Source organism: Capricornis sumatraensis, chromosome 4, assembly GCF_032405125.1.
Source record: "Capricornis sumatraensis isolate serow.1 chromosome 4, serow.2, whole genome shotgun sequence".
Lineage (NCBI taxonomy): Eukaryota > Metazoa > Chordata > Mammalia > Artiodactyla > Bovidae > Capricornis > Capricornis sumatraensis.
In genome coordinates this window covers 7,001,992-7,024,455 of record NC_091072.1, presented here as the reverse complement: position 1 = coordinate 7,024,455, position 22,464 = coordinate 7,001,992, and the positions used below count along the sequence as shown (strand labels likewise).

Below are 22,464 nucleotides of genomic sequence, written 5' to 3'. Positions count from 1 at the left end.
GCAAATATTAATTAACTAGGTCAGGTATAACAAATTAGCTTGAGACAAGGTGAGAAACTGCTAGTTTAAACACTCTCTTCCATTTCTCTTGAAAATGATGGAATGCGCATGGTGATAAAAAAGAGAAGTGATGCTTGCAGGGGTCAGGGCGTGAAGACAGAGAAACTACTAATTGAAAACTGAGAGAGGAAAAAGTTTCATGTAAAAACTACCTGAAGTGCTTGCTTCGGCAGCACATATACTAAAAAATTGGAACGATACAGAGAAGATTAGCATGGCCCCTGCGCAAGGATGACACGCAAATTCGTGAAGCGTTCCATATTTTAAGATGCTCAACATCACTCATTATCAGAGAAATGCAAATCAAAACCACAATGAGGTACCACTTCACACCAGTCAGAATGGCTGCGATCCAAAAATCTGCAAGCAATAAATGCTGGAGAGGATGTGGAGAAAAGGGAACCCTCCTACACTGTTGGTGGGAATGCAAACTAGTACAGCCACTATGGAGAACAGTGTGGAGATTCCTTAAAAAATTGCAAATAGAACTACCTTACGACCCAGCAATCCCACTGCTGGGTATACACACCGAGGAAACCAGAATTGAAAGAGACACATGTACCCCAATGTTCATCGCAGCACTGTTTATAATAGCCAGGACATGGAAACAACCTAGATGTCCATCAGCAGATGAATGGATAAGAAAGCTTTGGTACATGTACACAATGGAGTATTACTCAGCCGTTAAAAAGAATTCATTTGAATCAGTTCTGATGAGATGGATGAAACTGGAGCCGATTATACAGAGTGAAGTAAGCCAGAAAGAAAAACACCAATACAGTATACTAACACATATATATGGAATTTAGAAAGATGGCAATGATGACCCTGTATGCAAGACAGGAAAAAAGACACAGCTGTGTATAACGGACTTTTGGACTCAGAGAGAGAGGGAGAGGGCGGGATGATTCGGGAGAATGGCATTCTATCATGTATACTATCATGTAAGAATTGAATCGCCAGTCTATGTCTGACGCAGGATACAGCATGCTTGGGGCTGGTGCATGGGGATCACCCACAGAGATGTTATGGGGAGGGAGGTGGGAGGGGGTTTCATGTTTGGGAACACATGTAAGAATTAAAGATTTTAAAATTTAATAAAAAAAAAAAAAGAATCCAAAAAAAAAAAAAAAAAAAAAAAAACTACCTGAAAATATTCCTTTGAAGAATATCTATTTGCTTTCCTCCTACTTTGTCAGCCTCCTCTGCTGGTTCTTACCCATCTCTCTAATTTCTTAGCTTTGCACTAGACTCTTCTCTTTTCTCTCTACCAATCCATTCCTTTGGTAATCTCTTCCCATTTCATGGATGTAGATACCATTTCTACTGTAACTTCCGAATCGCTCCAGCACCAGCCTCTTCCCTGAATTCTGATCTCCAGCTGTTTATGCAGCACTGCCGCTGGATGTCAGTCTAAAAGGCGCCCGTAGCTCACCCTGTCCAAAGCTGAGGGCTGACCTCCCTTGCCCAGTCCGGCTCCCCCTACAGTCTTCCCAGCTCACTTCACCAAATCCATCTTTTGAGCAGTTCTCTCCCAAATCCTTGTTGTCATCCTTGGCTCTCTTTCTCTTCCACCCTCCATCTATCGGCCAGTCCTGTCAGCCCAGCCTTCAAAAAATGACAGATTCTGAACATTTCTCATCACCTTTTCTGCTTCCACCCTGGCCTTTGCCACTCTCATCATTTGCCACTTGGATTGTTGCGTTAGCCTCCTAATTATTTTCCCTGTTTCCAACGCCCCATATAAGATAATCCTTGTTGTTGTTCAGTCGCTAAGTTGACTCCAACACTTTGTGACCCCTTATGACCCCATGGACTGCAGCACGCCAGGCTTCCCTGTCCTTCACTATCTCCTGGAGTTTGCTCAGATTCATGTACATTGACTTGATGATGTCATCCAATCATCTCATCCTCTGTTGCCCCCTTCTCCTCCTGCCTTCAATCTTTCCCAGCATCAGGGTATTTAATGAGTTGGCTCTTTGTATCAGGAGGTAAAAGTATTGGAGCTTCAGCTTCTGCAGGCATGAATCCTTCTAATGAATATTCAGGGTTGATTTCCTTCAGGATGGACTGGTTTATCTCCCTTCAGTCCAACGGACTCTCAAGAGTCTTCTTCAACCCCACAGTTTGAAAGCATCAGTTCTTCAGTGCTCAGCTTTCTTTACAGTCCAACTCTCACATCTGGACGTGACTACTGGAAAAACCATAGCTTTGACTATATGGACCTTTGTCGGCAACGTGATGTCTCTGCTTTTTAAAACGCTGTCCTTGTTTGGTAATCCTGGTAAAACACAAATCAGATCGCACTGCTCCTCTGCTCAAAAGCTTCCAAAGTCAGTTAAAAGCCCGGATCCTCACAGTGGCCCGTGAGACCGCACATATCACACCTCCCGCCACCACCAGTCACTCACACAGTGCACTGACATCGTTGCAGTGGCCTCTGCACTGGCAGTTTATCCCCCATCTGCAAGGCTGGCACGCTGGCCTCCTTCTTGTCCTCACTGAGACTTCCCTTTCTCAGCATGGATAGCCTTCCCCAAACACCCTTTGCAGCCGTCCACTCCCCACACCCACGCTCCTCACCCCTCGTTGCTCTTGCTTGCTTTCTTGTTCTCTAAAATACTTATCGCCATGTAAGGTCCTATAAATATCAACCTACCTTACCTATTTTCTGTCTTCTCAGACTCATGAGACTGTAAGCTCCGTGAGGACAGCAATGTTTCATTTACTGCTAAAGTCCATGAACTATACCTAGTACAGTACACAGTAGATGTTCCAGAAATACTGGCCATATGAATGAATGAAAGAATAGCTGTCCATGAAATCTTTGTGTTTCTTTGTTTGTGTTTCTTCTTCTTGGTCTCAAAGATAGCTGACCTATTTGGATCCTGGGGAAAAGGTGAAGTGGGTCCAGGCTGTGAGCTAACATTTCTGTGCGTGCACCACAGGGCGTCCATGTCACCTCCCCATTGACTGTCCTCAGGTTCCCGGCTCTCTGAAACCACCAGAGCAGACAGACCGCATTTATGTTCTTTGCTTCTTGTCTGCCAATCCTTTTATCCATCCAGCATCCATTCAGTATTCATTAGAGTCAAATTCTCGTGAATTTTGTCCTAGACATACCCTCTTAGTTTCACCTTGGGCTACTAAAATTCAAGGACATGATTGTAGATTGTGTATTTGAGATGAATATTTGTTGTGTATGTGTAATTGAGTAGTACATAAATAACTGGATATTCTATCTTGGATAATGGCAAATTTCAACTCAACAGTTATTCACTGAGCCTTTACTATGGACCAGACACAGTGCTAGAAACTAGGAATTTGACAGTAAACAAGATAATGTTCTTCAACCTAACATATCCGTTATATGTATACAATTAATATATCATTAATGTGTAAGATGTCTTTTAGTTGAAAATACTGTAGAGGTTAGAGTTGTTTCTATATTTCAAATAAAAACAAAAAAAAATGCATGTTCTAAGACTCTTTTATTGTTTGAGAATTCAAGTAATAAAGAGGAGTGAACCATAGATCACAATGAAAAATTTTCTTTTGACATGAAATAACTGACATCTAGAAAATGAAAAAACACAATAATGTTAATAAAAATGGATTTAAGAGCACTTAATGTTAATCATTGCCTAAAAAACTTGAAATGTCTCCAAATCCTACAGTTCATATATGAAATAAATGTGAGATGTTTTCTTAAATTTGACAACACACTAAAATCGTGCATGTTATTTTCAATAATGAATGTGAGACAGGAACTTTTAAAATGTAAAAGAAAAAAAAACCCAACAATGTTTGATCAACTGTGCTGGAGAAAACACTCATTTTACCCATAGAAAATGTTGTTACAGTTATACTACTACCTCGCCCACTGGAATGGCTATAATCAAATTCAGACAATAGTCAGTGTTGGCTTAGGATGTGGAGAACTTGGAACCCTCGTACATGGGAATACGAGATGGTGCAGCCACCGAGATGCACAGTTTGGCACTAAAATTAAACAGAGTTACATATGACCTATGAATTCTAGGCAAGAGAAATGAGAATATAACATCCATACAAAAACTTGCAGGAGTGTTTATAGCAGCAGTGTTCATGAAAGCCAAAAAGTGGAACAACACAAATGTTCATCAGCTGATGGATGGGTAAATAAAATGTGGCCTAGCCTTACGGTGAAATATTATGTGGCAACAAAAGGAGTGAAGTTCTGATATATGCTGATCATGGATGAGTACTGAAAATGTTAGGCTAAGTGAAAGAAATCACTCACGAAAAGATCACGTAGTGCACGACTCCATTTACATGAAAAGTCCAGAAAGATGCAAGTCCATACAGATAGAAAGAAGCTTAGTGGTTGTGTGGGGCTGAAGGGATTAAAAGAAAAGAGCAGTGACTGCTAAGCATATAGCATTCTTTCTGGGATGATAAAATTTTTATAAAACTGATTGTGCAACTCTGAATTTACTAAAACACACTGAACTGTACGGTTTAGGTGGGTGAGGTGTATGAGTTACATCTCAGTGCAACTGCTAAAAAGAAAAGTCATTCCAAAGAAACTGGCAAGCGTATGCAGCCGAAACACATGGGGGAAAAGTACTGCAAAGGTATTTTAGGAAGTTAATTAATAAAAATACGTGATTTTTCTGGATTTGGTGGTGTGTGTGAAACTTGTCAAGTTTTAGAAATTTGTATTGAAGTTTGTTTCCATTCTAAACAGGTCTTCATTCTTGTACCAAGATAAAAGAAAGAAAGAAAAAATATACAATCTGATACTTCAAACCGGTCTTCAGAAATAGTGGGGGTTAACTGTATGCATGAATCATGCATGAGAGAATTTCAATTTCCTTTTCATTTCTTCTTTTGGCCTCCAGTACCTCATGCCTGGCCTGTTATCTTTTCTCTTTGCACAATACACCGCGGGGCTCATGGGCAGAGCTGGTGGAGGAAGACAACATGGGGTAACGGCAGAGCAGCCCCCGCCGCTTTCCTGCTGCTCCCTGGCTGGGTGCCTCCTTCTACTTATACAAGGTGGATGTTTGTGTATTCTGACAATGAACTTGAGCACCATTGTGAAACTCTGAGCTGGGTGCCTGGGATCTCTCGGGGCTAGAGTAGTGAAAATGGGAATTCATACTTTATTTCCAATCTTTCAAGAAGCCTAACAAAACATTTACACACAAAATACAGTCTGGCAAAATGAGATGTCAACCTTTTCTTGATTAGCTTTGGAATTTATCATCTCAGAAGTGGCAACACTGGCTAATTTGTGCTGATCAGAATCTCCAGCCATTATGTCTTTGATCATTTAAGGTGGGAGAAACGAATGATTATTTAATAGACGTGATCAGCTTTGTAAGTGAGATCTTAAAACATGTTGGATTCAGGGAGGAAAAAAGTTTCCTTTGTGATGACAATGTTTCTGTTGCTTAACTTTGGAAATACCTCTTTTAAAAAGTAATTTCATTAATTAATTTATTTTTGGCATGCTGGGTCTTCACCCCTGCATGGACTTTGTTCTAGTTGCGGAGCAGGGTAGGGGGGTTGCTATTCTCTAGTTGTGGTGTGCGGGCTTCTTATTGTGCTGGGTTCTGCCTTTGCAGAGCACAGTCCCCAGGGCGAACGGGCTTCAGTAGCTGTGGAGCGTGGGCTCAGTAGTTGTGGCTCCCCAGCTTTAGAGCACAGACTCAATAGCTGAGGCCCATGGGCTCAGTTGTTACGCAGCACGTGGGCTCTTCCTGGATCAGTCAAGCCCACATCTCCTGCATTGGCAGGTGGATTCTTTACCACTGAGCCACCAGAGATGCCCTGAAATGCCTCTTTAACACTTACCATGGACCAGGAACTTTACATAACTTGTCATGCTAATAACAATTCTTCATGTTATTATTACCCTCTTTCTATAATCGAGGAAACAGTCTCCGATTATGTGTGTCTGTCCCCAGTTCCCTTACCTACTAAATTCCTGCAAATCTATGTCTGCTCTGCCTTTTCTATGAAGTTATGCCTGTGTATAGTTGCCATGGTTTTACATTCAGCTCAAAATGCTGACTTTCTTCCATTTATGAGTGTTGGTTGATTTTCCAGGTAAAGGCCACCAGGTCAGTGTTCATGCCCCAGGTGGAAACTGCATTTCTTACTTGGTTTTACATCTGATTGTTTGCCAACAAAATCATCAGACCTCAAGGTTCAAGGAAGGTGGGAGTTTATTGAGAATAGGCACACAGGTACTGTCTTTGTGTCATTCTGTAAGAGGGGAGGATCCATAAGGGAGAAATACGCCCAAGTAAGTGAAAGCGAAATGAAAGTTGCTCAGTCATGTCCAACTCTTTGCGACTCCATGGACTGTCCATGGAATTCTCCAGGCCAGAATACTGGAGTCGATAGCCCGTTCCCTTCTCCAGGGGATCTTCCCAACCCAGGGATCGAACCCAGGTCTCCCGCATTACAGGCGGAACCTACACATCTGATCAAACTTCTTCCCTGGCAGGGGAGCATGGACTAAGATCATTTTCAGACGCTGGAATGGATCTGTATAAATGCATGCACCCCCTCATTCTGGTTCCGCTGGTGAGTGCCACTGGCTGACTGGTAGCTGTGGAAGGGGCGAGGCAAAGTAGGGGACGCAAGGGCCTGACCTGGTGGGCGGGCTCCTCGGGCCACCAAAGAACCTGATCTTCCATGTCCGACTCACAGCTCGGCCACCTTAGTCATTCCCCTGTCTTTGCGCATCTTCTGCCACCGGAGAAGCCAGACTTTAAAGCCCTAAGACTCTTACGGAGCACGGAGCCGCCGGCCGCAAGGGGTTCTTATTCAGGAGCCGAGCGCTGTCTTTGCAGGTAACAGACTTCGCAAAGGGGTTTAGGTCCGCCCCCCTCTTTCCCAGCGCGGGTCTCTGCCGCTCAAGGCTCGAGAGGAAGAGGAAAAGGGCCTCGGCCTGCGGCACTCCGGTAGGAAACTGCAGTTCAGGCCGGGATGCCCCGGCAGGCTCCCATTCGGGGCGGCACGGCCCGAGACCCGTCCTCCGTGGCCTGAGCGCGGGGTCCACCTCGAGGGACCGGACTCGGAAAGGGTTGGTGGGTCGCCGGCGAGCAACCCCCTACACTGACCCCCGAGGGCCCCCGCCTGACGGCTCCGACCCAAGGGGGAGCGGGGCCGCGTCGGTGCTATCCCGGGGACCGCGCGCGACACCGCCCCCTTCGCGGCTCCCCTCACGGCGCCTCCTGACTGGAAACTCCGTCGGAAGCGCCGCTCGCTTTCCTCAGGGAGACGGCGAAGCAACAGGCAGGCTTCCGCTGGAGGCCGGCGACCGCGAGCGCCGCGCGGGACCCGGCCCAGCCCCCTCTCTTCCCGCTCCCGCTTTTCTCCCCCTTCCCCTCGTCTCTCCCCTTCTCTCCGAAAACTGCCCACCTCCCGGCGCCCCTATCCCTTCCCGCCACCCGCCGGGCTGCCCCTCCCCGGGCCCCGCCCACCTCCCCGCACCCCAGTCCCTTCCCGTCCTGCCCCACCCCCGCACTTCCCCGCCCCCGGCCTGCCCCGCCCCTTCCCGCGTCCTTGTGGGGCACGCCCCCCACCCGCGCCCCTCCCACCGTCGGCCCCACCCCTTCCCGCTCGCCCCCTCCCCACTATCTCCCCTCCCTCTCCTCCTCGGGGCCCCGCCCCCTCTCCCGCCCCTCCTCCTCCCCTTTCCTTCCCGGGGCCCCGCCCCCTCCCTGCTCGTCCCCTCCCTCTCCTCCCCCAGGGCTCCGCCCCCTCCCCTTCCCCCGAGGACTCCTCCCCCTCTCCCGGTTCTCTCCCTCCCCTTCCCCTCCCCCTTCCCCGGGCCCCGCCCCCGTCCTACTCTCCCTCCCCTTCCCCTCTCCCTCCCCCCGAGGGCCCCGCCCCCTCCACGCTCGCCCCTCCCCCTCCTCCCCCAGGGCTCCGCCCCTCCCCCGCCGTCCCCGGGCCGCTGACCGGCGGCAGCCTCCGCCAGGGAGCGCGCTCCTCGCCCGCAGCCCGCCGCCCGCCGGCGTCCCCGGAGCGCGACAAAGAGCGCGCCGGTCGCCCGCCCTCTCGCCGTGGCGCCCGCGGCTCCGGCGGCTCGGCGGGCGATGGGAGATGGAAGGAAGAGACGCCGCGGTGAGGCTCGATCCGGCGGGCGGGCGGGCGGCCGGCGGCCGTCGGGCCGGCGGTGCTTCGTGGCGGCTGGGTCCCGGGTCCCGGGAACGGCTTCCTTTCTGCCCCTCTTTGTGAGGGGCCAGGAGGCTCGCTTGTGGGGTGTAGGCTCGGGGGCTTCACGCCGAGCCCCGCTCTCCATCCACGAGGCCGGGGCGGCACGGGAAGCGGGAGGAGCCGGTCGGCGGAGCGCCGGGCGCTCCGGCTCGCCTGGCTTGCGGGGAGCCCAGCCGCGATCGGCGCGGGACGGGGGCGGGTTCCGAGCCTCGAAAGGCGTCGCGGCCCTCAGGTTTTCCTCGCCTTTAACTTTGCCCGCGGGTTCATGCCGGGAGCTGCGGCAGATGATGGCTGCGAGACGTGAAAAAACCGGGCGCCGCTCGGAGGACGTGGGTTTAGAGTGCTGTCGAGGGGCCTGGGGGGTAAATGTGTTGTCGGTTGGTCCGCCTTCCACGGACACGGGGGTTTCCACGCCGGACTCACTCCTGAGTGGGTCCAGGCACTGGTGTAGGGAAGAGGAGGTCTGGAAAATGCCCCTTCTTGGGACGGATGCTGGCAGCACACGCTTCCATTCAAGAGCTGTACCTAGATACCTGCAAAAGATTTTGTAGAGCCCGGTAGCCGGGTGAGCGCGACTGGCTCTCTGCTGTCAGGGAGCTTGCTTTCTAGGACGGGAGGCTTGGGCGGAGATGTGAAGGAGGAAGCCAGAGGAAGGCTTGGTTCTGGGAGCCGAGTGCCTGGACGGCCTCTGCTGGCAGCTTTGGGTGGACCTTGAAGGGGAGGGTCGGGTGGGGTCGAAACGATGCTCCTCGCAGGAGGAGAGCAAATGCGCTCTCTGGCTTCTTCCAAGAAATTACTTCACCATCTTTCCTTAGAGTATTAACAGATCAAGGGATATTCTTTTTAAAAGTCGTTGATTTCGTCCTCAGCACTTTAGCGCAGCATGCTCAACAGAAACAACACAATAAAGCAAAACCAATGAACACCTTCCCAGACTAGAAGCTCTGTCCTTCTATATCTTTCTATATCCACTTACGAATCATGTAAAAAATCTATGAGATTGTTTTTCAGATACTTCATTAATATACACTTCGTACTAAATGGAGCAGAGTGGGTATGGTGAAATTTACTTAGACACCTGGCTTGTAGATTTTGTCACTGACATGGTGAGTTTCAGCCTCTGTCTAGAGCACATCGTTTAACCTCTGGAACTGAAAATCCTCCTGTGTAGGATAAGAGGATTGGGTAGATAGATGCTTTCTCAGAGCCTTCCAGCCCCAGCATTTTATGGTTTCATGCCTAAACATGTACATGCATTCCTTATTCAGTGATGTACTCTCAGCTTCACCTCTGAACATCTCTCAGTTCTGTGAATCAACATTCATCCTGGTCATTAAATGGGGGAGATATTTTGAGGTGAAATTCCACAATTGAATGTTGTTTTTAAAAATGCAAGTGTAAGAAGCTTTATTTGCAAATCTGAGTGAGTGCTGGCTTTATAAAAGGTTTTGTTGACACTGTTCATTTCATTAATGACCAAAGAATAATACATGCTTTGCTGTCTATGTTGTATTCAGTTCAGTTCAGTTCAGTTCAGTCGCTCAGTCGTGTCCGACTCTTTGCGACCCCAGGAATTGCAGCTCGCCAGGCCTCTCTGTCCATCACCAACTCCCAGAGTTCATTCAAACTCACATCCATTGAGTCGGTGATGCCATCCAGCCATCTCATCCTCGGTCGTCCCCTTCTCCTCCTGCCCCTAATCCCTCCCAGCATCAGGGTCTTTTCCAGTGAGTCAACTCTTCGCATGAGGTGACCAAAGTATTGAAGTTTCAGCCTCAGCATCAGTCCTTCCAGTGAACACCCAGGACTGATCTCCTTTAGGATGGACTGGTTGGATCTCCTTGCAGTCCAAGGGACTCTCAAGAGTCTTCTCCAACACCACAGTTCAAAAGCATCAATTCTTCGGCGCTCAGCTTTCTTCACAGTCCAACTCTCACATCTGTACATGACTACTGGAAAAACCATAGCCTTGACTACGTATTAAGAGGTTAAATTTTGCTTGTCATTAAATACCAGCCCTTATAAAAGTGAGATACCTTGGGAATTTGGAAATAAAAATAAGACAGTAAATTAGCTCATTGAAAAAGAAAACTTCAGAGAAACTTTCCATCAATGGCTCTATTCACTTTCTAAAACCTTGGTATTTATCTGTTTGCTGACCGTGATGGAAAACATGAGTGGGATTTAGCCTGGCATTATATTTTAAAAAGTGTCCAAAGTATTATTCCTTTTAGAGTTGATTTCCCTGCCCCTCCACCCCCTTTGGACATTCTGGAGTCATCTGACATCATTCATAAACTAAGACTCCAGTGGTAATGGATTAATCCCAGTCTTGGTTAAGAAGTGCCGAGGCAAAAACCGCGTGAATGTTAAAATATGTATGTACTTTGGCCTCCAGGCTGGTTTGTTTGAGGTTTATCTGAGGTGATTTGTCATTTGGCAATTCTGAAAAGATTATTTCTTTGGATTTGGGTTCGGTTAGGAGATGAGTTGGAGAAGGCAATGGCATCCCACTCCAGTACTCTTGCCTGGAAACTCCCATGGATGGAGGAGCCTGGTAGGCTGCAGTCCATGGATGGGGTCGCTAAGAGTCGGACACGACTGAGCGACTTCACTTTCACTTTTCACTTTCATGGATTGGAGAAGGAAATGGCAACCCACTCTAGTGTTCTTGCCTGGATAATCCCAGGGATGGCGGAGCCCAATGGGCTGCCGTCTGTGGGGTCTCACAGAGTTGGACACGACTAAAGCGACTTAGCAGCAGTAGCAGCAGGAGATGAATAATGGATGGTAATCCTTCTCGATTTTTTAGAAATGAATTCAGACATGACTGAAGTTTAGACAGTCTGAGAAATAATCTAGTGATCAGGAGGTGACCAAAGCCCCCTCACCTGAACATGTGATTCAGGCTCATAGACCTTGGGGTCCAGTCTCCCGTCCCGTCACTGCTGCTTCTGTGGTTCTCAGCATTTAGGACCCCCCTGTGCAGTCGTGGAAACCCACTCCAGTATTCTTGCCTGGGGAATCCCACGGACAGAGCAGTCTGGCGGGCTCCAGTCCGTAGCATCGCAAAGAGTCGGACGCGACTGCCGAGACTTAGCAGACATGCACCGCGTAGTTGGGTCAGGCAGAGAGGTCCCTGGCTTCCCTTTGACGTAAGTGGAGGTGTTTCCACATTGAGTACTGCCACTCAGCTCTTCTGGAGCTCTTTCACAGTTAAATCAGCCGAACCTCAGTGTCGCGTGGTGCACGGTCCAGATGAAATGGCCCAAAGCGTTTGTTCTTGGCGTCCCTGCCTGGACAGCTTGTGATATTCTTTGCAGTTTCAGAGATTTGCTGGAAAGAATTTTAGCAGTAGCATTATTATTATTGTTTTTTTGTGAGTGTGTGTCCCTTTGTACCTTTCCGTGTTTCTGAGTTACATGTTCATCTTCCAAAGACGTTTTTCACAGACTCCAGTTTAATAGTGTTGGTTGTAGTGGTTGCAGCGGTAATGTGAACTGCTGTCACACTTAGCAGAAAGGGGTAGTGGGGAGACGGGAGAGGAAAGAGACTTCCATCATGTAGTGAAGTTATTCTTAAGCTCGTTTACTGGATTCCCATGCCTCATTCGAAAATAAGGCGTTAACTCCCAACGCTAATAATGAATCTTTGCTTCTGCTATCTTATTTGTATAAAACAGCGCGTGTCCCTGCAATCCTTGTTTTCCACTGTGCCCAGAAGGTCAACTAACTGGGGCCCTGTTGGTGCCAGTGGACAGGATTTTGTTGACACTCCAGGACACAGAGGTGGCGGGGTGCCTTCCCTCTTGGGGACACCTGTGATGTAAGGAAGGGAGTCACCAGCTTCTCTCCCCTGCCTCTGTGGGAGCACCAGGCCCTGGCCGTGGCTAACCACTCATTTCTCCTGGCTTGTTTAACTGGGAACAGCCATCTGTTATTAATAGTTTGAAACTCGCTTTTCTCTGGTCACAGACCAGTAGATAAGTCAGAATAGTTTGTACATGTTGATGGACATTATGGGAAGTTTATCTTTGAGGTTAGGGTACGTGGGAGAATGAACACTTTGACCTGAGCTCTGAAAGCTTTTTTCTTACATAGTAGTTTCAGGTAGGTTGTCTGAGAGGCAGCATTTTCCTTTAAGTTTCAAATGATGGCCTGACTTTTGGGAAAATGCTAATTTTATGTGATATTTTCAAGCATGATACACTGTTACAATCACAGCTAATGTTTATTGAGATCTAGTCACTGTTTTAACACAGGTTACCTCTAGTCCGCATGACAGCCCCATGTGGTCAGTAGTGTCTGAAGTCTGGAGAAGTTAAGTAACACAGCTCAGTAAGCGGCAGAACTGAGATTTAAACTTGGCAGTCGAGTGATCTTCACCACCACTCTGCTTCTATGTCCTCAAAGTTAGCACTGTGTGCTGTGGGACTTTGGCTCTCGTATTCAGATCCTCTGGGTCTTGGAATCTGAAACTGGATGACCAATTTGTCAGCAAGCATTATTTTAGATGTCTATTGGCTTAAATAGTGGAAGCAGGATTGTTGTTTGGCTCAAGAGATGGAAATTGTGTATTTTTCCTTCAAAAATACAGTGTCTAAAAGGATATTAAAGGGACTATGTAAGGAATTCCATATATTTATAAGTACTTAATTGGAATTCAAATAAAACAGATTCACCGTTTAAAACTGAATGTAAAGCTCACTCATTTTGACTTACAGTTACGTCACACGATGGAAGTGACCTAGACTTTTCTATACGTTTGAATATCAGTGTGCTTTTCCTTGTTTTTTTTTCCTTCTAGGGAGCTGGGATTTAGGTTGTTGAGAGAGGGGTCTGAAACAATAGGAGGAGGGTGGGGGGCTGAGCCGAGGGCAGTCATAAGAAGATCACGTGGCAGTTGCTCCCCGATTCTCTTGCCTTCTGTTCCCAGACCTCTGCTGAGAAAAAGCGACTTACAGAAATGAAGCAGGTTGGTTCTTCCTATGGCTCTTCAGTCTGTGGACAATGAAAGTGGAAACGTTTAAATAGACAGAGCTGTAGTTTCTCTTGCTTGGCCTTCACGTGACTATTGGTTAAGGACCAGTGGAACTGCTTTTCTCTGCGTATGATAACTTACAGGCTGTTTTGAATTTCATTTTTCAACAACTCTTACTTTCCAAGAAGTTGTTTGGTAAGCACAGTAGCATAATTGAGTCATAGGACTCTGACGGAAGGGGAAATCTGGGCGTAGCAGTCGGCGGCACAGACAGTGTAATTGGATGATTGCTGCCTTTGTGATTATATTATTTTCTAGCAAAATTATATTGGGAAATGGCAGCAGGTTGTGTGATCTTCCAGAGCATGGTCTCTGACCGGACCTTCGTGCCTCTAAAAGGCACAAGTAGTGAGTGTTTGAAGAAGCAAGATGTGTCCTTGGGTCTGAAACTTCTCACTTGAATATCAAAGTTCCCTTTGGACAGATGTTTATGCTTTTCAGCTTCATTTCTTTGCTTCTTCTTCTTCTTTTTAATGTTTTGTTTTTTTTGGCCACGACGCAGCCCCCTGACTAGGGATCGAATCCACACCTCTTGCGTTGGAAGGCCAAGTCTTAACCACTGGGCCACCAGGGGTGCCCCTCAGCTTCATTTCTATTGGCTCCAAAGGGCCCATGAGCTGCTGCCCCATCTCCTGATGCTTATTTCTTCCCATGAAAGTCTTCCGTGGAAGAAAAAAAATCCCATTGTTTTCCACGAGCATCTGTAAGTATATTATGGCAGAAACTGAAGTATAGATATTAATATGCTGTTCACTCATTCATTCATGCAGCAGATATTAAGTATTGATACTTACCATGTGCCAAGCTCTTTATTGGGCTCCAAAAAGCCTTGTCTACTGACCGCTAAGAAAACCTGCCAAGAACATTTAGAGGTTAACCAGGGCCATATTTTTAAGTGTCAAACCTCACAGCATATAAATATTGAAACTACTGTATCTAAGAACTCTTTCATAGAATCCTCTCTTAGAATCAGTGAGTTGCCTCCAAATCAGTATTGTTCAACACGACTTTGTGCTGTGATGGAAATATTCGTCTGTGCCGTCTCATATGGCAGTCAGTAGCTGCATGTTGCCACCGAGAGCATTTGAAATTTGGCTAGTGAGAGTTAGGAACTGAATTTTAAATTTTATTGAATTTCCTTGAACTTAAGTAGCCTCCCGTGACTTGTGGCTAATGTATTGGAACCGCAGCTGTAGAACAGAAATGCTTTACGCGGTGGCAGTGGTTGTCCTAGGCAGACATCTCCCACTTGACCATCTGGTTGCTTATGGTATGTTTACTGACTGGGCTTTGCTAAGCTTTTACTTCTGTACGTGTTTACGCCATTGTGTCTGATGGGTCCCAGAGCAGGGAGAGGATACAGAGGCATGGGATTTTAATGGAAATGAAAGTGAAGGCAGAATCACTGTAAGTGAGAAGAAGAATGTATTCAACAGGAGGAACCATTCTGGAAAAAAAAAAAAAAAAAGAATAAATTGTGTAACAGGTAGCCTGCAGTTGACAGCCCTCAGCAAGATGGAGGAAGAGTTTTTGATAAAATAGGAAAATGAGTGCCTGGCTGAGATTCACTATTATATACATTCAAGAGCTGGCTGTGAGTTGTTTGAGAAAGTAACAGAGATACTGAGAGCACTGCTGTTGGCCTCTTCGTTGCAAGCTGTGGATAGCTGCATAGCTCCCAGCCCCCCTTGAACCTGCATAGCATCACAGTCTGTCTCCGGGTGGGGAGTGCTGAACATCCAAGTGGCTAAGGCCTTTCCTGGGATCCCAAAGCTATCTTGGAGGTCCAGTAGGTTTTCGAAGTAGATAAAGCTGAGTTGGAGAAAGTCTTGTATAGCATGGCAAGGGGTGTGCCTCGTTTTAAAACTGCATTGTTAGCAGAGGTGTTTCAGACCATAGATTAGAGAAAGAAAACCTTTTTTTTTTTTTAAATCCCCAAGCACTTTTCAGTCTGGGAGGTAGATAGCCACATTTATGGACGCTGGGGTTTCTCCGGGGTCAGGCATGTGGGAGGTAGCCTTGAGTATAACAGCAGGTGTGAAATCATGAGAGGATCCTCAAGGTTATGCTTCTGTTGGAATACATGATTATTTTGAGTTTTCTAACTTGTGGTGAAAGCACAGTGATACCAAGGCATACCATTGCAAAAATGTGGGGATAGGAGGCGGAGAAAGAATAACATACTTACATTGTGCCAGACACTGTGTGAAGCGGGGCGTGTGTTTGTGTGTCTGTGTATGTGAATTTACATCTTCTTATATATTCTTTACAATATTGCAAGCTAGGTAGTATCCCCGTTTTCAGAGGATGCATTTGAGGCTCATGGAGGTTAAATGGGATTCTCTTTTTAAAACAATTGTACGAGATAAAATTCCCATGCCACACAACTCATCCATCTAAAGTACATGGTCCCTGATTTTCAGTACCTTCACAGAGTTGTGCGTTCATCCTCTTAGTCAACTTTAGAGTACCGCAGTCACCCGGAACAAACTTGGGATCCGTTAGCTGTTGCCCCGTAATCTCACTGGTGCCCCCATCCCCTGACCCAAGGATCACTGCCCTGTTTTCTGTCTGTGTGGATCTGCTTCCTGTGCACACGTCACACGCACAGAACCACGCAACGTGTGGCTGTTTGTGCCTGGCTTCTTTCACTCAGCAAAATGCTTTCAGTGCTCAGCAGTGCTGTAGCATGTATCAGCACTGCTTTCCTTTTTATTGCTGAGTGATATTCAAATGAATAGCCAGGACATGTTTTATTTCTTTATCAGATAGTGGTCCCTCCCTTCCTGCTGTGAACGTTCACATACACGTTTTTGTGGGGATGTATGCTTCCATTTCTGTGGGCTATGTAGCTAGGAGTGAACTTGCTGGGTCGTATTGTGACTCTGTGTTTGACCCTTGGAGGAGTCACGGAACTGGTTTTCGTGGGGGCTGCACCACTTTCCATCTCTATCAGCAGACTCCTAAAATCCCCCTTTCTCCACACGTGTCATCATTTCCTGTCTTTCTGACTTTAGCCATCTTAGTGGGTTTTAAGTGGTATTTCTTCATGTTTGATTTCCCTAATGTTGTTGAGCATCTTTTCATATGCTTTTTGGCCATTTGTGTATCCTTCTTTGAAAAATGTCTACTGTGATCCTCTGCCCTTTTAAACATTGGTTTGTCTTTTTTATTATTAAATTGTAAAAAGTTCTTCATATATTCTGGATGCAAGTCTCCTATCAGGTATATGCTTTGCAGATATCTTCCCCCATTCTGAGGGCTGTCTTTTCATTTTCTTGTTCCTGTCCTTTGAAGGAAGTGAGTTCTTTATCTTAAGCTTGCGGTAGGCCTAACACACTTCTAGGTCCTTGCATATTTGCTGCAGTCCGTCAACACACTAACTTGTAAAGTGATTTGTGTAACGAATATCATTCTTCTGGGGTTTCTGGTTGGAAAAAAGGATGGATTTAACTTTTGTCTAAGCTACTTAAGGGAAAAGTAAAGCTCAGGATTTGAGACCTTTATGTGTCTTGAAATTTTGGAAGTCGTTTCTTTGGAGTCTTTTATGTACAGAAAATGGTGCTTTCCTCTTGGATTAGAGAATTGCTTGGAAGGAAGAGGACAGTCTGCCTAGAAGACTGCTCCTGGTCTTTTGGGGGCCTGTCATTTTATGGTCTGAACAGTGGTTCCCAAACTCACCTGTCACAAGAGTCACCCGGTTTTAGATTGCTAGGGCTGCCTGCAGGTCTGATCCCTTAGTTCTGAGGCGTCCCTTTTCATAACCACCCCAGGTGATTAAGATCGAGACACTTGAGAAACTCTGATTTAAGCTGGCGATAATCAGGACCTTTTAGTGGTTTCCCCCAGAACTTAATTAGACTCTTCAACGGGTGTGGTCCCCGGTGGCAAACATCCCTCACTGAGGGTGATTCTGGAAGAGCTGATCCAGCCTGTCTGACTGCTTTGCTTGCAGGACTACTGATCTTGATCCAGCGCAACCGACATTCTCTTCCCTTCCTCTCTCAGAGTAGAGATGGTTCCGCTATCAAAATTTAAACCAGCTTCACAGACACTTTCAAGTCATAGGGTTGCTACCACCCTCCCCTTTTCCTCCCCTTTAAGATGTGTTCCCATTTCCTTACCACTGCTGAATCCCTAGCGGCCTCCCATAGCCAGACAGATCTCCATGTAACCCAGGGGGAGAAAAAGTCATGGAAAGAAAAATAGGTCAAAGTTTGTTGTTGTTTAGTTGTTAACTCGTGTCCAACTCTTTTGTGACCCCTTGGATTGTAGTCCGTTAGGCTCCTCTGTCCATGGGATTCTCCGGGCAAGAATACTGGAGTGGGTTGCCATGCCCTCCTCCAGGGGATCTTCCCGACCCAGGGATCGAACCTGCGTCTCTTGCTTGGCAGGTGGATTCTTTACCACTGAGCCACCTGGGAAGCCCTAGATTGAATTGTACATAATCATTACTTACACTTCGCTTGTTTTGCATGGGTGGTCAGGGTCTCCTAAAGGATTTGATGACTGTGAGGTTGGGCTGGCTCTATTTATCCTGGGCTGGGGAGACTCCCATGCCTAGGTCCCTAAATGAGAGGCAGGATGTGGTTAGACTGTGGCCTTAGTAATGCTCGAGCAGAGCTTAGTGCCTGTGGAAAAGCAGTCAGTGGACAATAAGTGTGACCTGGATGGCAGGCTATAGCGGCCTTACCTGGGTGCGAGGTGGACTTATCTTCGTTCTTAAAATCACACAGGTGTTAAATGGTAAAACTGGTCTTTCTTGTTCCCTATATGTGATTGCCTGTAGGTAACGCAGTGTTGCAGCCAGGAGGAAAATTCTGGCGCTTTGAATGGTGCTTTGGCCCATGGTAGTCACTTGATAAATGTTTGTTCAATGAATGAGTTAAACACCACAGGCGATTGAATTGCTAAGCCTAAGAGCCTTTCAGGAATGTATGGACAGAAGAGGTGCTCTGATGTTGACCCTGTCACGTGGTGGAGTAGAATTTCCAGAGCTGGCAGGTTTCTGACCCGATCCATGTCTGCTTTGCTGTGTGGTCTTGTTGCATCTCCTGCTTCGGGGAGATGGAATTTTTCCCACTTTGCTGACAGCGTCCATGGGCTGCATTTAGTGTGCCAGGTGTGGCTATTATGACAGTTTCTTGCAAATAACAGCCTAGGGCACAGAAAATAAGAGGAGTGTGTAACTGAATTTCCTCACACAGGTCTTTCCCTTTTGGCAGAGACGTTTGATAGAAGTAGATTAAAGGTGTGGACTCGGTCTGCGTGGTGTGGTCATTAACGGTCTCAGGGACCTGATTCATTCATTCGTTTGATTTCATCATATTTGTTTTTCATTCTTGACTCATTTCTTCCTACCTTCCTTGTGTGGCTTGTATGTCAGTTGACTGTCTTCTGTATTGATGAGTTCTATTTGGGGAAAAGAAATCTAATAAAACAGAGCATAATATTCTAAAGCTGGAGCTTAAGTAAAGATATATTTACTTTAAAAATACTTATATATTTACTTTAAAAATACTTATATATTTTAATAAATATATAATTTATATATTTAATTATATAAACACTTATATAATTTAATTTTAATATAAAAATACTTATATATTTTAATAACTTAATTAAATACTTATATTTTAATTTTATTTGCATATAAAGATATTTATATATTTAGAAGAACTTGATAGCTTCAGAGTAGTTAAGGTCTATATTTTAGAAACTCTCTTAAAATAAATATATCTGTGATTAGTTAGAAAATGTTTTAATTTATAATGTCATTATATATCAAAAGAGTTCACAGGACGATTAAAAGGATAATGGTAATAATTTCTTGGTATGCATGCTTGCTGAGTTGCTTCAGTCGTGTCCAATTCTGTGTGACACTATGGACTGTAGCCTCCCAGGGTCCTCTGTCCATGGGATTCCCCAGGTAAGACTATTGGAGTGGGTTGCCATGCCTTTCTCCAGGGGATCCTCCCAACCCAGGGATAGACCCCGCATCTTCTATGTTTCCTACATTGGCCGGCTGGTTCTTTACCACTTGCACCACCTGGGAAGCCCTATTCCTCTATTTTGTAAAAGCAATTTAAAAATAAACCATTTTTTGGTAGAATTCTCTTATGGTCATTGAATGTCTTATTTCTAAAGCTTTTTAGAAATTTAGCTTTTGTGGAAACAACTCTTTCTTGTTATAGACATATATAATTGCTTTACGTACTATTTAATTAGAGTACTATTAATTTATTATGTACTATTTAATTTAATTAACAATTTCATGATATTGGCATAAATCAATTTCGTTCAATTCAGTTCAGTTGCTTAGTCATGTCTGACTCTTTGCGACCCCGTGGCCTGCAGCACACCAGGCTTCCTTGTCCATCACCAACTCCAAGAGTCTTCTTCAACACCACAGTTCAAAAGCATCAATTCTTTGGTGCTCAGCTTTCTTTATGGTCTAACTGTCACATCCATACATGACTACTGGAAAAACCATAGCTTTGACTAGATGGACCCTTGTCAGCAAAGTAATGTCTCTGCTTTTTAACATGCTTCCAAATCAGTTTGGAAACAAACACAGTTGATTCTTGGTAACCATCAGCTCAGTGATGGGAGCAGAATTTCAAAAGCTCGCCAAAGCCTCAGTCACTAACCATGAGCACCGAGTTATGACGGGTTTCGTCGGGGATGTTTTACAGGTGCCTGGGCATCCCAGAGTGGGCTAAGTGCAGGGCGGGGAGAGCCTCCGCTGTGTATGTAAGTTCAGAAACAAAGGCAGACCTGAGGGAGGATGTGAGAAGTGGTTAGGGAGAGAAGTTAGGGCACTCTCCATTTTAGACTCACTTTTGGCTTTTTATCGGCCTCATACTACTTCTGTTTGTATACAGACTTACTAAACTCACGAATAATTTATTTCTGCATCTAAATTTTTTTGAAATAAAATTTTTTCCTTTTACCTGGAAGAAACTTTTAAGTACTTTAAAACTGTGGTTTATAAAAATATGACCCACCAGTATCTATCTATTAAGTGACGCATTATCAAAGTATGGGCTTCCCCGGTGGTTCATACAGTAAAGAGCTTGCCTGCAATATGGGAGATATGGCTTTGATCCCTGGGTCGGGAAGATTCCCTGGGGAAGGAAATGGCAACCCACTCCAGTATTCCTGCCTGGGAAATCCCATGGACAGAGGAGCTTGGGAGGCTACAATTCATGAGGTTGCAAAGAGTCAGACACGACTGAGCAATTAACACATTACTGAGGTACAATATAATAATAGCACAACTTTTTTCTGTCTCATACCCAAGTACAGAGGTTCACTGAGAACAGGTTACACCCAGATTTTATACATCATTAAAACATTAAGTGCCTTGTACTTTGGGTCATAGTTTCTCTGTCACTTAAAGAAATCAAAGTCCATTACACTGGCCTGCTTCAGCAAGGGTGTGCGTGTTGAGACCCATCTTTCAGTGTGTTCTGGTGAAGTAAGAGGTAAAGCTTGTATATGAGAGTGTTTTAGAGTATCTCTCAGTTTAGAGAACTGTTTCTTTACAGTTATTCGGGTTTTCTATGAGGTTAATTATCAAGTCTCGGCAGCTTTGTTTTTTCTACAATATCTGAATATGTATATGCATACAAAGTGTCCTATTAAAATAAAACCGTTTTGTAAGGCTACAAGATATACTACCCTAGATCATATGCAGCTCTGTATTACTGTTGTGTTTCATTCATTCACATGTTCATTGAACAAATAGTGGCTGCTTCCTATGTGCCATGCATTATTTTCGTTTCCGAGGATGCTGTGGGCAACAGAATACACCAAAAATTCATATTCTTGCAGGGTGAGACAGATCGTATGTGTATGTGTGTGAGCACGCACACGCTCCTGTATGTGTGTGTGGTAATTTGGGGAAAAATAAAGCAGAGGAGGGGCATTAGGAATTGGGCGGAAGTTGAATTTTTAAGTAGGATGGTCAAGAATGGGCTTCCTGTGGTGACTTGGGATGAAGGCCTGACGAAGGTGAAGGGAGTCATGTGACTGTCTTGGGGGAGGAGAGGCCAGCAGGTGCTAGTCTTGAGGCCTAGGCATGTTTCCCACCTTCTGGGAACTTGCAAAACTAGAGTGGCTGGAGTGGAGTAGGCAGGGAGGAGAGCAGATATCAATTCCTGTAAGGCCCCTCGGTCCTGTCGGCTGCTGCAGGGGCTTCGGCTTGTTAGAGTGAGCAGAGGAGCTGGCGGAGGATTTCACGTAAAGACGTGACAGAATCTGGCTTATCTTTTAAGAGGACGCGCTGCTATTGTTTCTCATGAGATTAGATCTAAGTGGAGAAGGGCAGAAACAGGCAAAGCAGTTAGGCTGTTGTAATAATCTAGGTGAGCGATGGTGATGGCTTGGACCAGTGTGATTTGTTTTGAAGATAGAGTGTGAAAGATTTCCTGATTGACTGGATGTGAGATGTGAGTGAGAGGAGTCAGTGATGAATAGCGAGGTTTTGGCCTCTGCAGCCTGAAGCATGGAGTTAGATTAACTAGGGTAGGGAGAAGCTGATTTGGAGGGAAAGACCAGGAACTCAGTTTTGGAGATGCCCCGTGGGCAGCAGTGATGCTAGTCTGGATTTCAGAGGAGAGATCTGGCTGGAGATAAACATTTGGGAGAGTTCAGAATGTATGAAATGGATGAAATTGGTTGAAACCCATAAGGGAATGAGTGTAGATAGAAAAGAGGTTCGAGAGCAAGAACCTGGGCCACTTCTGTGCTGAGGTTGGGGAGATGAGATGGAACCAGGAAAGGAGAATGAGAAAAAGCTGTTGATGGGATAGGAGGAAAACTAGGAGAGGGCCGTGTCTTGGGAGCCAAGTGAAGAAACTGTTTTAAGGAGGATGAGTCAGATACTGAAGAGGGAAGTACAGGTCAGTCGAGGTCAAGAACTGACTTAGGGATTTAATAATGGGAGGTCATCGGTAAGCTTGACAGAAGCACTTGTGGCGGAGTCGTGAGGACCCACGGTTGATGGTGAGGAATCAGGAGACAATAGGGGAAGGAAATGGAAACATCAGCTGTGACAAACATTTCAAGATTCTTGTAAAGAGAAGGTGATTAAACACAGCTGAAGGGAAAAATGAGGTCAAGAAAGGTTTTAAAATGGGG

The 22,464-nt window shown here is 45.7% G+C and overlaps 1 non-coding gene across 1 annotated transcript; it reads left to right on the top strand.

Moving 5' to 3' along the window:
• Positions 1-217: 217 nt before the first annotated feature.
• On the top strand, positions 218-326 carry LOC138079470 (U6 spliceosomal RNA). Its single transcript, XR_011144931.1, has one exon. It is a non-coding gene; the product is annotated as a U6 spliceosomal RNA (small nuclear RNA).
• Positions 327-22,464: the final 22,138 nt, after the last annotated feature.